Genomic DNA, 12,834 nt, shown 5'->3' with positions numbered 1-12,834 from the left:
TTTAACAGTTTGGTGATGTGGGGCTATTTATAGAGAGAAAAATATTGGGGGGATAAGTACGGTCGTCCTTGTCTTATTGTTGGCTCGATGGGCCCCACAGCAGTTTATCACCGTTTAGAATTGGACACGTGCCCTCATCAAGCGGCCGACCTTATCCGGGGAGTGTATGCTAGGTGAAGAGTATTCTCTCGGGTGCATGAACCATCAGGAAAAACAAAAGTGAGTCACCACCGGCGGAGTGGACACGTGTCTCCCCATTTGGCCCTTTGACAATTCTTCTAGAAAGAATTTAAAACACCGTGCCAAATCTTTTGGCAGAAAAAATAAAAAATAAAAAGCGATGAATTGCGTTTTCCACGCGTGAGGTGAGCCACGTCTGCTCGGGGTGTCGGACACGTGCTGGCACGTGGACACGTGTCCCTAAGTTAGGCTGGAATTTTGTCAATAGAATGGAGGATGATAGGGAAAGAGAGAAAAAAGTTGTGTAACGGTTGCATAATATATTAACACGTTAGCATTATTATTTTTTCTCTATTTTTATTTTGAGATTAGGGTTTCTTTCACTCAAGAACATCTGTGCTAGCTTACAAGTTTTAATTCAATTCATGGACTTTTGGCTTTCTTATTTTTTCAGAGAAGAAAAATGTTAGAATATTGTTATCTATAAGACTATAACTTCAAATTAGTGACAACCAATGATATTTCATTTACGTAATTTTGTAATTCATTAATCTCATAAGAAATATTGTATCCTACAGGTTGGATACTAATCACTATAATTGAATCAATTTTATTAAACTAGTAATGTCACATTTGAAATTCGAATAAATTGTATTTATATTAGAAGACAAGTACTAATTTTCTCACGTAAATTACGTTTTAAGTTACTTATTGCAGTTTTGTACTAGGTCTAGGTTAATATAGTATCAATTTCAAACGTTTAGATTCTAGTTAAAGACTTTGATTAACGAATAGTATATAGATTATAATCAAAAGAATATTATTCACTAATATATAGGGCCGATGAGGGCATGATTGGGTAATTGGGTGGGTCAAAGGTTGAGACGGTTGCATATAAAAGCTACATTATTTCCATAATTTATGGTTGGGTTTTATTTTTGTTTTAGAATTTTGTGATGGTGAAGAATTCTCGTAAAGGGAGAGGGACAGATAAGTGAGACAGATGTAAGTCATGGGCAGGTATATACATTAACAATAAATAATTTCGATTATTTAAGTTTCTGGGTTGGTCAAAAGGGCACGTAGAGATGTTGTATATGGTTTTACATACACTACGTGACATGTGGTCTTTATAAAAAGATTAGGTTGCTGACAATCGATACTGCTACGATTAATTCTCGAGTGATCCGTTGTACCTTTGCGGCCAATTAAAATCAAGATTCCTTTTCATATTCAGGGCCAAACATCGCAAATAAATTATAATTAAAATGCTGGGTCAATTTTGCTATGGAGGGTTTGTAGACTTGCATTATGCCACGTGCAGATTAAAATGTCTTTGTCTTCTTGAGATGGCAGTACGGCCACCACTTGAGTGGATACCATTTGGGCAAAAGATTGCACTTGTCAAAAAATCTTCAAATTTAGAGCACCTAATTTTTAGTGCTGGCATTCAGTATTTTGTATTCTACGCTTCGATGGCTACCACGTAGAGAGATTGGATTTTCTTTTTCTCTTTTTTTCTTTTCCTCTTTTGTTTTCGATGCATACAAAGTGTTTCGGATATGCTTTGCGATCATGCAAAAGGGTCTTGATCATTTATGCCAAACAAGTAAAAGCTTAGCTTTCAAAAAAGAATAAAGAGAAGGGAGAAAAAAAAGAAAAGCTTGAAGAATAAAATATTATTGAATGAATGCATGATTGGTGATTTAACTTGAGCTCCATTTTCATGAGCTGATGGGTATCTGAATGCTTGCTTTAAATCACTGTAAAACGATTAATGTTTATGTGCTTGAGACGTATTGGTAAAAGGGGAGTCTATGCTGAACCAGGAATAAAAGAAGAGAAATTAAAAATTAAAATATTGCTAAGGAACTAAAATCTTGAATTTAATTGATAAAAATTTGACAAGCCCTAAGATTTTATATCCGTTGTATACAAAGAGAAAATCGTAACGATGCATAATTTCTATACTACTCCGAAATTACTTGCGTATGCAGATTCTGGATTTTATTGCCTAATAAAAAATTACAAAAAGAAAAAAAGGAAATCTAAACTTCCCACAAAAATATAAAACGAAAAAGTACTGTTAAGAAATAACTAATTATAAGACTGATTTGCGGCCAAGCAAACAAAACTTGGTGAAATAACATGGATCCCATCATTGTCTAAGATTGTGAAATTTGATGTTCCATTGAAAGTTTTCCAAAAAAATAAAGGACAAAATTACGTGAGCACACCATCTCCTATATCACTATGATTAGGGCCAAATATATATATATATATATATATATATATATATATATATTTCTTTGCATTATTATTATTGTTGTTGTTAGTAATTATAAAAAGAAAACTCATTTCGTGTGACATTGTCAATCAAATTGATCCATCGCATTCTCATAGACCTGTTATCAAACGGAAACAGATGAATTTATACATGAAATATAGCCTTGAGTCAGCAACAATCATCTCAATTATTTGGTTTATTTTCGCGGTCTTTGTGTCTTTATCCTCTGAAAGTTGGAGGCTCTATATATGTCTAATAATTCTATGTGTCATACTGTCATTGAATGTCACGACAGCAATTGCACAAAACAAAAGCATAACAACAGCAATGAATAGTGGCGAAGCTAGCACTATTTTTTGGGTGGGCTAGATTTTTTTTTTTAAATTCAATTACTTTTTAAAAAATTTATTCTATACAAATGAAATTATTAAAATATACTAGATAAGTTTAAAAAAATTAATAATAAAACTATAAAAGTACAATGTAAATAAAAAAAAAACTATGGACGAAATTTTGTGCGATTCTTCAAAAAAAAAACTCATATATTATCGTATTTGAATTATATTATGTGCGATAATAATACATTAGAGAATTATTAATTATTTTATTAAAAAATTTGACAAAAGTATAAGCTAATAACTAATTCAAAAATAGTATGAGCATGCAGATGCAGCAGAGACTGACCATCACTCATGAGGTGGTAATTTGATGACTTGAACAACTAAGTTTTAGGGAATTTAAACTTTGGATAATTGGATCAATTAGTTAGGTATTTGGGTGAGTTTTTTTATTTAGAAAAAATAAATGTTGACTATAATTATTAGTTATATTTTTATATTTTACTATTAGTTTTCAAAAAGAATAAATTTATAATTAATTAATTTTTTTCAAGATCCACGTTAGCCTTCTTCATAGCTTCACCCCTGGCTACGAAGAAAGTTGAAAAATTCTCTTAGATTTGAGCTGTTTTGAATCTCTGATTAAAATTAAATGAAAGTTGAGGGTAAATTTTGATCACATATAAATAGATAATAAAAATGAATATGTGTAAAAAAAAAAGGAAATTATTATAGCTAAATATATCTTCAAACACTTATATCACAAGCAAACTTGCATGTTATGCATCAACCGCATATGGTACCTTAATCAAATGATATTATTTTAACATATCCTCTGACAGCCAAGCAAAATGGATAAACTTTGTGCTATCTCTTTGTCTCAATAAATAAATATTTAATAACATATCTTTAGTTCGTCGAGAAAGCACATGTGCAAATAGGCCATTATAAAAAGTCCATTCATTGGTTTATCACTCCACGTTGCCCATTGAACAAAATCAAATACAAGACACCACTTTTTATTGGTTCAACAAAACTACTTTCCTTTTTTTTCTTGAGCATTGAATCTTGACTTCAATTTATGCAAAGTAAATGGCTGCTGCAGCCTGCAGTACTCTTCAACGAGTTCATATATTAAAAGGATTTTTGGTACTGAAAAAATCTAAGCAAAAACCACAGTCGCGAATGAGTCCCGAATTAAAAAATAATAATAATTAAAAGTAGGCTCCAACATCCCTAGTATTATTACGGCGCAGACCATGAATTCAATAATTTGACTGTTGTTCAGTCACCTTCTTTTACCAATTATTTAATATTAATTTATTTTGGCATCTGATTGGCTAATAACAAATGACAGCGGTGTTAGTTCAATCGTGCGTTTGTGTTTATGGGGTTTTGTGAAGAGGGACATGACAACGTTGGACTTTTGATATGAGTTGTGTTCGCACATTTTTCAGCTGCCCACAAAATTTGAGTGGTGGTTGGACGGCGACCGGACAACATAAATTGCTTACAAAGTGAATTTTGACTACCCATTCAATCAATCAAATTAAAAGTAATTACTGGCTCTTTATTTTCTTTTTCCTTTTTTTAAAGGAAAATTCTACAATAGATCTAGTCAAGAAATGGTGGATAACGTAATGTGTTACATCAGCATGTTGGATCGTAAATGAAATGGGCCTGAAAAAAATCAAACATATGTTCTTTTTCTAGTTCAAGATCAAGAAAAATATGTATTAAAAAAAAAAAGATCAAGAAAAATATTATGTAATACAGTTGGGCGACTGCACATTTGCACCCCTCTAATGACCTTTGAAAATTCCTTTTCTCATTTTGAAGAGAAAATAATTTATTTCCGACAAAGCCCCCATTTTTTCAATTTTCGACAAAAACCCCCATTAAAATATTTAAAAATAATATTAATTTCTAACGACAGACCGACAAAAGTAGCCATCATAAAAATTTATTTCCGACAAAACCCCCATTTTTTCAATTTTCGTTTTTGTTGTTCAAACTTCAAGCCCCATATCTAGGATTTTTTTATTTCTCTGTTGTAAGACTTTTTTTTTCCCCCCTTGTCCCCTCGTTCTCTCTTATGATCGTTTTCATCTCTCTCTATTGAACTACCAATTCCCAACAATGAAGAATTCTCTAGAGTGCTTTGTTGCTGACCTAAAAATTAAAAAAGAGGGTAAAATAAAAAGCTTCTTTGCATCTATTCGTGGATTCATATTTTTGTATATTTTCCTCATCATCTGTTGTTAAAGTTACACACATTTTTAATTTAATTTTTCCTGGGTCCTTACTTTTGAATATTGTTGTCACAGATTTAGAAGTCTTGTATAACCAAAAAAAAAAAAATCATTGATAAAGAAAAGAGTTTGTGTTTTGCATATGGGTTTAATTCGACATTTCTTTGTCCTCTAATGTAATATAAAGAATAAAATAAATACTCAAAAGGGTTTTAAGAGGTTTTCGAAAGAGTGCAAATAGTCCTATTCTATTTAACATTATTTTTTTTCCCTACAACAACACTAGGAAGAGGATGATGACACCATTAGAACTCCTCCACAAGGCCAAAGAAAAATGATAGAAACTCCATTGAAGAAATTAAGCTCTTCCTTTCCAAGTCACATAATCAAGAAAGTTGTTCCACCTCGCCCATAAAACACAAATTCCAAGAAAAGGAATAAAGAATCCGTATGATAAAATAGTTTGATGATTATGCAAGGAATAAAGGATTACTCAGCCTACAATTAGCAAACCCTTATGGACAGCGGCAGATTCAAAAATAATTTATTGGGGCTAAATTACATAACGGTAAGATATAAAAACTAAAAGTTTATGGATTAATGAGTTTATAGAGGTTATTTTTGTTGCGATTATGTGCTCTTTAAAGCATTTGCTTTATTTATAAATAAATTTTCTGATTACTAAAATATTTTAGATATTTATCAGATATCTTAATTGAATAAATATTTGAAATAAGGTTAGTTTAATCATATTATATGTATTTATGTGATAATCATATGGATCCACAGAAGATATAAATACAAATTATCTTATGATTAAATAAATTGAGTTCATAGTTGTTGGAGTTGGGTGCTCTATTTATGTTCAGACTGTAGTAAATTCATTGAATGATTTGTCTTAATTATTTACGAATTTACTGATATAGTTTGACTACATTGAACTAGATCACATATGATATTTAATTGACCTTAAAATAACTATAAGACTTATTAAATTTCATAGGCATTGATTTTATTGCAATCTCAATCTTGAGTAAGTTATAGTTTCATGTTTGCGATTGTCATTTCATTTGACTTACCAATGAATGCAACATACATTTGTAGTCAACCCGGTATCTTAGTGGAAGCAATTATGAGCATTGAGATTATATATTAGCAATATAAAATTTGTACAATACATCTCTTGATAGGATTTTAATACTTGATTATAGAATTCTCGGGTTAGAGCGTGTCAACATAATTAGTATGTTAAAAATGATCATTAGAGAAAATCTATAAGTGTCAAGGAACAAGATGTAATTAAATTGATTTGACAGTTGAGATATCAATTTAAGTATCGATATGGTACAAAAGATTGTTGAGTAAAGAAATCAATGTGGCATGTTCAAACTATTATTTGATAACACTATCTTGATAGTATAAAATATGGAGGTCAGTTCCATTATCCTAGTGGAGTAGATTTGAAATTAAATAATTGGATTATTTTAATTACATGTCTTATTATTGTAGCCACTATTTGTATGCACCCATATGATCCTCAAGCTAGCTCATTTAATTGATTGCACCACTACTAGGTTGATAAGCAAGATAAATAGTAATTTGAATTAAAACCCTAAATATAATATTTGGTGGGAGGCTCCATTTAATATACTTGTGTATAAAGGGTCTTGTGTTATTTTATAAAGTGAGCCTCTATAACAAGGATAATTATAACACCACTTTTGGCTTTAATTTTATATTTTAATTTAAATCGAATATTTTTTATTTAATAGAATTAAAAAGAGATAAAGAAGGAGCTTAGAGTTTCTACTAGTAGATATAAAAATGGCTTTTTCTGTTACAAAAGAAGAGAGGAGCCACAATATACAGAATGTAGAAAGAAAATTTTCTCTCCTATTTTGAGAGAAAAAATTTTCTACTTCTAGTTATATTTAGTATTCATAAAGGCATCTGCACGTTAAGTGTATATCGAATTTGAGTCATAACCTAGAAAATCGGTGGTGATAGATGATCCAATAAGATCATTAGTGGCAAATCGTGATCTAATAAGATTGGTGGTGATGGATCGTGACTTGAGAGCCTAAATTAATATTTCTGCCGCAAAATAATTTTTTAACCAACAATTTTAACATATTTAATGAATTAAATTAAATACTAGTAAAACCACCTACATGGATTGCTGTGGAGTTTTTTTTAATTAAAGTGTGAGTTTTTATAGTTATCATAATTAAAGTTTAAATTTTATGGATTATTTTTATAAATTTAAGTTTATGTATTAATTATCATTTTTTTTAAATAATAGCTCTGTGATAAACTAAAATGTTTGCTTGCTCAATATAATTAATAGCCGAATGCATATATTTGTTAATTTTTTTAATTTCGGAAATTATATTTTTTTAAAAATTAGATAAAAACAAAACTTCAAGAAAGTGGCGTTCAAGGTGGAAAAATGTTGGAAAAAAGTACCTTTAAAGGTTTCCAGTAAGAAATGTATTCCCATAGGAATAATTTAAAAACAAAATAATTAAATAATATAATATAATAAACTCTATCAAAAAATAATATAATAAACAAAAATTATTTTATTTGGCCCTACAACCACAAAGAGCAATAGAGAAGTGACAGTTTTGGTTTTGCATGTGGGACCTATTTCAGAAACATATATGTAAAACACTCCTCTATTATTTTCTGCTTTAATCAAGGAAAGAGCGAAAACAAGAATGATTGTATGGGTGCTGGTAGTTTTTTGTTGGGTGTTTTTTGTTTTTTAAAAACGAAAAATACAAAAATATGTTTAGTATAGTTATTCTTTGACAATCATTAAAAAATTTAAAGAATAAAATATTTTATTCTTTTACTTTTGTGAACAAAAATCAAGAAGGCCAAATTATTATTCTCAACTTTTGTTCACAAAAGTAGAAAATAAATAAAAAAGGTTAAGGAAAAAGGTGGTGCCCTAACCCACAACTTTTATTTATTTATTTCATTAACAATTCTTTCTCCTCGAACCATTTATTTCATTAATTAATATTTTATTTCATTAACAAATTTTTCTCCTTTTACCATTTACTTCCACCTTATCTATTCAACAGTAACCATTACTTCTATCATTTTCTTCTTCAACCATAAAAACTCTTAGTTTTTTATCTCTTCAACTGTAGCCAAGATCTAAGTATTTTTTTCCAATTTTATGTTTTTTTAGTAATTCTACATTTATCATTTAATTTTAATTTTTTGATCTTAATAAATTATGAGAAAGTTTTCTCAAAATTATTGTTGCTATATGAAATTTGATTTCATTTTGATTAAAATTATGATAATAACATATATCATGTATAAATAAATTGAAGAAAACTATTTTATAAATTTTTTTAAACAAATAACTAAATGCATTTTTATTATTTTTCACATTTTTAGATAAACAACTAAACGCATTTTTACTATTTTCATTTTCATATGCTGTTTTGAAAACAAACTACTAAACATATTTTCATTTCAAAAAATATCACATCAAAAATATAATTCTTCTTCTCTAAAATAAGAGTTAAAAACACTGATTAAAAAAAATTTACCAAACACATCCTTATTTTCAAAAGAATCCAAACACTATTAAAAAACAACGCCACCAAAGAAGTTTTTTGTTTTTAATTTTTTGAAAAACAAAAACACCAACTTCGAAATGATAACAAACATGCTGTAAAATTTTGAATACAGATAGATACTCTTTAATGGGAGGATGTTTTTGATGAATTCTGAAACATAAAAGATAAAATAATTAATTTACTGAAATACTAAAAAATTTTGATAATTTTCCCTTCAATTAATTCCATGATGATAACTCCTCCATCCCATGTGTCCATGGTATCATTTTAAATGTAAAATCCAAGAATAAATTTAATAGCAATGTAAGAGTAAGCAAAGCACACATCATTATGAAAAACCTTGGACTTCGGAGAAAAGCAATCTATGCTGTCAGAAGAAATACATAATAAAATTACAAACATTTAAGTACCAATTTAGCATCACAACCAAGCTCAAGCTACCGCTAAAACCGGTTCAGCACTATGGCTATTTAACAACAGATTATGTCTTAGCCAAAACTACTCCAAGCAATGTAAATTCAGCTTTAATTATGCAAATGTCACGCATCATGTACCCTTCTTTCGGGTCCTTTAGTTTAGCCAAAGACATGAGCTGTGCACAGCCTCAGGCGAAACAGGTCAATGGTTTATAACCACGTACCCTGTACTATATATAAAAAATTATGAAATTAAGCTTTTAAAACTTCAAATACGCCACATACAGGTGAAATTAATTAACACATTCTGAAAGCAGAATCATACCTTTTAATTCAATGTTCTTTCCATTTTTTCGCCCAACACTAAGAATGAATTTTGTAAGCAATTTTGCATTGGGATCGGAATACTTGAACGACACACACCAAGAAATAGCCCGACGCAGTTGCCCCTGCCTTGTACGCAACCATTAGGGTAGAACAAAATTTTCCTGCATTGGTAACGTTAGCCAAATGTCATCTATGCGTAATCATTTGTAGACTAGCAAGCTGAACTCAACATGAGTAATTAAAATTGACATATACCAACATACCATTTGTAGCATCCAAATGATTTTTCGTCAAGTAAAGTTGAGAAATTACTAACTTTCCAAGTATGGCAACAAGTGGGGCGGTTCATGCATCATTGATGAGCGCTCTCCTTTGAAAGTATTTTTGACGACAAAAACCTCCTCACAAACACACCCACACACACACACATCATTGATAAGGTATTCATTTAGAGTGTTGGAAAGTGTTTCCAGGTCGATGAATTTGGTGATACACCATTTGGTCTTCACCGCACGAAAATGTTTTTCGCACTAGTGAGGCTTGAATTCTAGGAGGTCTGTTCTTCATCGCTGGGGCTAGAATTCAGCCTCAAATTAATGTAAGCAAACATAAAAAGTTACAATTATATATCTTAGTAGTTGAGAAGATTGGTACCTTGGAGACCAAAATATTTGTCTTGAAATTGATTGAACATAAAAAAAAAATTGATTATCGCATTGACTTCCCATCCAGTAGGAAGAGAACTCGTCTCACTGTCTCAGCCAATACCAAGTAAGTAGATATATCATCTCTCACTTCATGCTCTAGTCTCAATTCAAGTGGATAGACAACTTGCTGCAGATCAAATTATATGTATCATTCCAGAACTATCATCATTTTTATGAAACAAATTAACGACGATAAATGCTATGTGTCGAGGTACAATAAGCAGCTGTAAGTTACAAGGAAGACAACAAAGCATACCAATTATTGCCCCCCCGCTTCAAAAAGTTGTCCCAGATTAATATCTCCATTGAAGCTTCGGATAATAAAGATGAGGATTTAATTTTGTGCTGCCGAGCTGTCATAATCCTCACTAATCAAAATGGTGTTCGTGGAATCAAAAGACTGCTTGACCTTTCTGCCACGTGTCATTTCATCACTGGCTGACATAATTTATTTCCGAAATTACCCCATACAAAAGTTAATCATAATCAAAATTAAAGATCGCATAACATACGTTATATTTATATGATAAAATTACCGAGAAACTTCTTCAGTTCATTATGGACACCAAGGATGCTGCCATCTTAACAGGAAAACTCTAAGTCGTAGCAATTGCACATAGTCACAAACTCGGTTCAAATATGAGCTGAAAATTATATAATGTTAAGATTACACTGTGAATCTTGGATCTTTTTATTAGTCTTTTCAGAGTTATTTTAAGTGAACTAGTCGGGTGCCTAGGGTCCATATCTTAAAAAAGTTCTATTTTCTAAGTAATTCTGCAATAATACTCTACTTAATGAACTTTTTTTTAATACTTACTGCAGAAAAACCTATTTTTTAAGTATCTCTTTAATTAATAATTATCCTAAAATTTAATAAAATTTTATATTTGTTAACATTTTAATTTGGAACATCAATGAACTTACCTCTTTTGGAGAGTCATTCTCCTTTTTTTTTTTTTTTATAGAGTCAGAGTTTCATATGCCTGGGGTGACATGGGGTTATGCCCTGCAAGGCCACTTAGTGGGCCTATATGTTAGGAGATGGGCATTAGCCACTCCTTGCTTATGTGCATCATGTTCATTTCTCCTAGATTTTAGATAATGGTCTTAGTATTCCCACATTTTCTTCATCCTTGAATAGTGGGTCTTGATTATGAATTAATGGTTACTAGGATAGAGTGGTTATTATAGAAGTGAAAGTGGTCGGTTTGTGCTTATTATTTAGTTTGTTACCTTATGAGAATATCTACGTAGTTCTTGATTTATAGGGATTGATTTCTCTCTTAATTTTGATTGAGTCTTCGTTTAATTTTTCTTCATCCTTTAGGGGTTATTTATTCTACTATGAGGTGGGACTCTTCCCCGAGGTAAGATAAAGATAGATTACCCTATCAATAGTGGTGATTCTTGAAAGACATAAAGTGCCGATGAGAGAAAAAATGAAATAATAAATATTCATTTTTAGTTTTTAACGAGAGTAATCCTAGAAAATATAATGTTAGTTTAAAAATAGTGGCTATTAAGATAAATTAAAAGCTATCAAATGTCACCACTCCATTATATCATGGTTTAAGTTTTTTCAAGTGGACTCTGCTAGATATTCAACAGAGTAGTGCTATTAACACCTATTCATTAACCTCATAAACCCTCTTTCCTGATGTAATTACATCTAACAAATATATAATTCTAAATAAATACATTTACTATTTCTCTTTATTTAAAACTTGCATATATGTTTGTGTAATCTTGAATGAGAAAAAAAAAAAGAAGAAATAGAAATACATAGGGTGATAATAAAAAATTTAAATATAAATAAAAGAAAAAACTTTACTTAATAAGAAAGATAAAATTATAGAATTGATCCTAAAAAATATTTAATAGAAGAATTATTTGAAAATTATGTAATAATGATGATTTAACAGATAATGATGTCGATAAAGAACTTATAAAAAATTTAGATTTTGAAAATTTAGAAATTGACGAAGTTTATTATTTAGAACATGAAAATGAAATTTTAGTAGAAGAAAAAGACATGAAACTGGAGATAAGGGAAGTAGTAATAGACCGATACTAGAACCAATAATTGAACTATCAAATGTAGAAAGTTATTTAAATAAAGGAGGAGTTCGAGATAGTAAATAAAAATACAAAAAGGTAGAAACAAGCATTTAAAGTTAATACAAAATTAAAAAATTAAAAAAACATTGCACAAGGTAAATATATATTAATATTAGAATTAGAAGGACATAAGCCAGGAGAATGGAAATAAATATTTAATCAATGGGAAGGGAATTTACTTAGGGGATTTTTTTTGACTTAATGACTTAATCAACTTAATTTCAATAAGTTAAATCATTAAACCTTTTTATTTTTTCAATTTAATGAAAATTTTCAGTCATTAAGTCATTAAGATTTTAAGCCAATTTTTTTTAAAACTTTTTACTTAATCTAAAAAAATTATTATTAAAAGATATTCTCCAAAATATTCATACCCTTACCTAAATAAAATTTTAATAATTTACATTATTACCCATCTTTATAACTTATGAGAATATAATTGTAGACTATTATTTTTTTATTTTCTTCAAATTAGCATTATTTATCTTCATAATTTTTTGTAAATATTTTCCATATAAAAACATTATGAGCTACAATAAAATTGATTAACATATACTAGTTTAGAATATAAAGTGTTATATTCAATTGAATATGATTTATATTA

General features: G+C 29.6%; 1 long non-coding RNA gene across 3 annotated transcripts; it reads right to left on the bottom strand.

Annotated features, from left to right (window-relative positions):
- Positions 1-8,904: 8,904 nt before the first annotated feature.
- LOC112499588 (uncharacterized) lies at positions 8,905-10,410 on the bottom strand. Of its 3 annotated transcripts, none has more exons than XR_003067223.2 (3): positions 10,366-10,410; positions 9,666-10,236; positions 8,905-9,563 (listed from the first exon to the last, which is right to left on the bottom strand). It is a non-coding gene; the product is annotated as an uncharacterized LOC112499588 (long non-coding RNA). The 3 variants fall into 3 exon arrangements; XR_008051868.1 differs by lacking the exon at positions 10,366-10,410 and having other exon boundaries at positions 8,905-9,305; positions 9,401-9,563; positions 9,666-10,359; XR_008051869.1 differs by lacking the exon at positions 10,366-10,410 and having other exon boundaries at positions 8,905-9,300; positions 9,401-9,563; positions 9,666-10,359.
- Between the last annotated feature and the right edge of the window lie 2,424 nt (positions 10,411-12,834).

Source organism: Citrus sinensis, chromosome 9 (assembly GCF_022201045.2).
Source record: "Citrus sinensis cultivar Valencia sweet orange chromosome 9, DVS_A1.0, whole genome shotgun sequence".
In the NCBI taxonomy this organism is placed as follows: Eukaryota; Viridiplantae; Streptophyta; class Magnoliopsida; order Sapindales; family Rutaceae; genus Citrus; species Citrus sinensis.
Note: the sequence above shows the minus strand (reverse complement) of the source record. Positions and strands in the feature narration are given on the sequence as shown.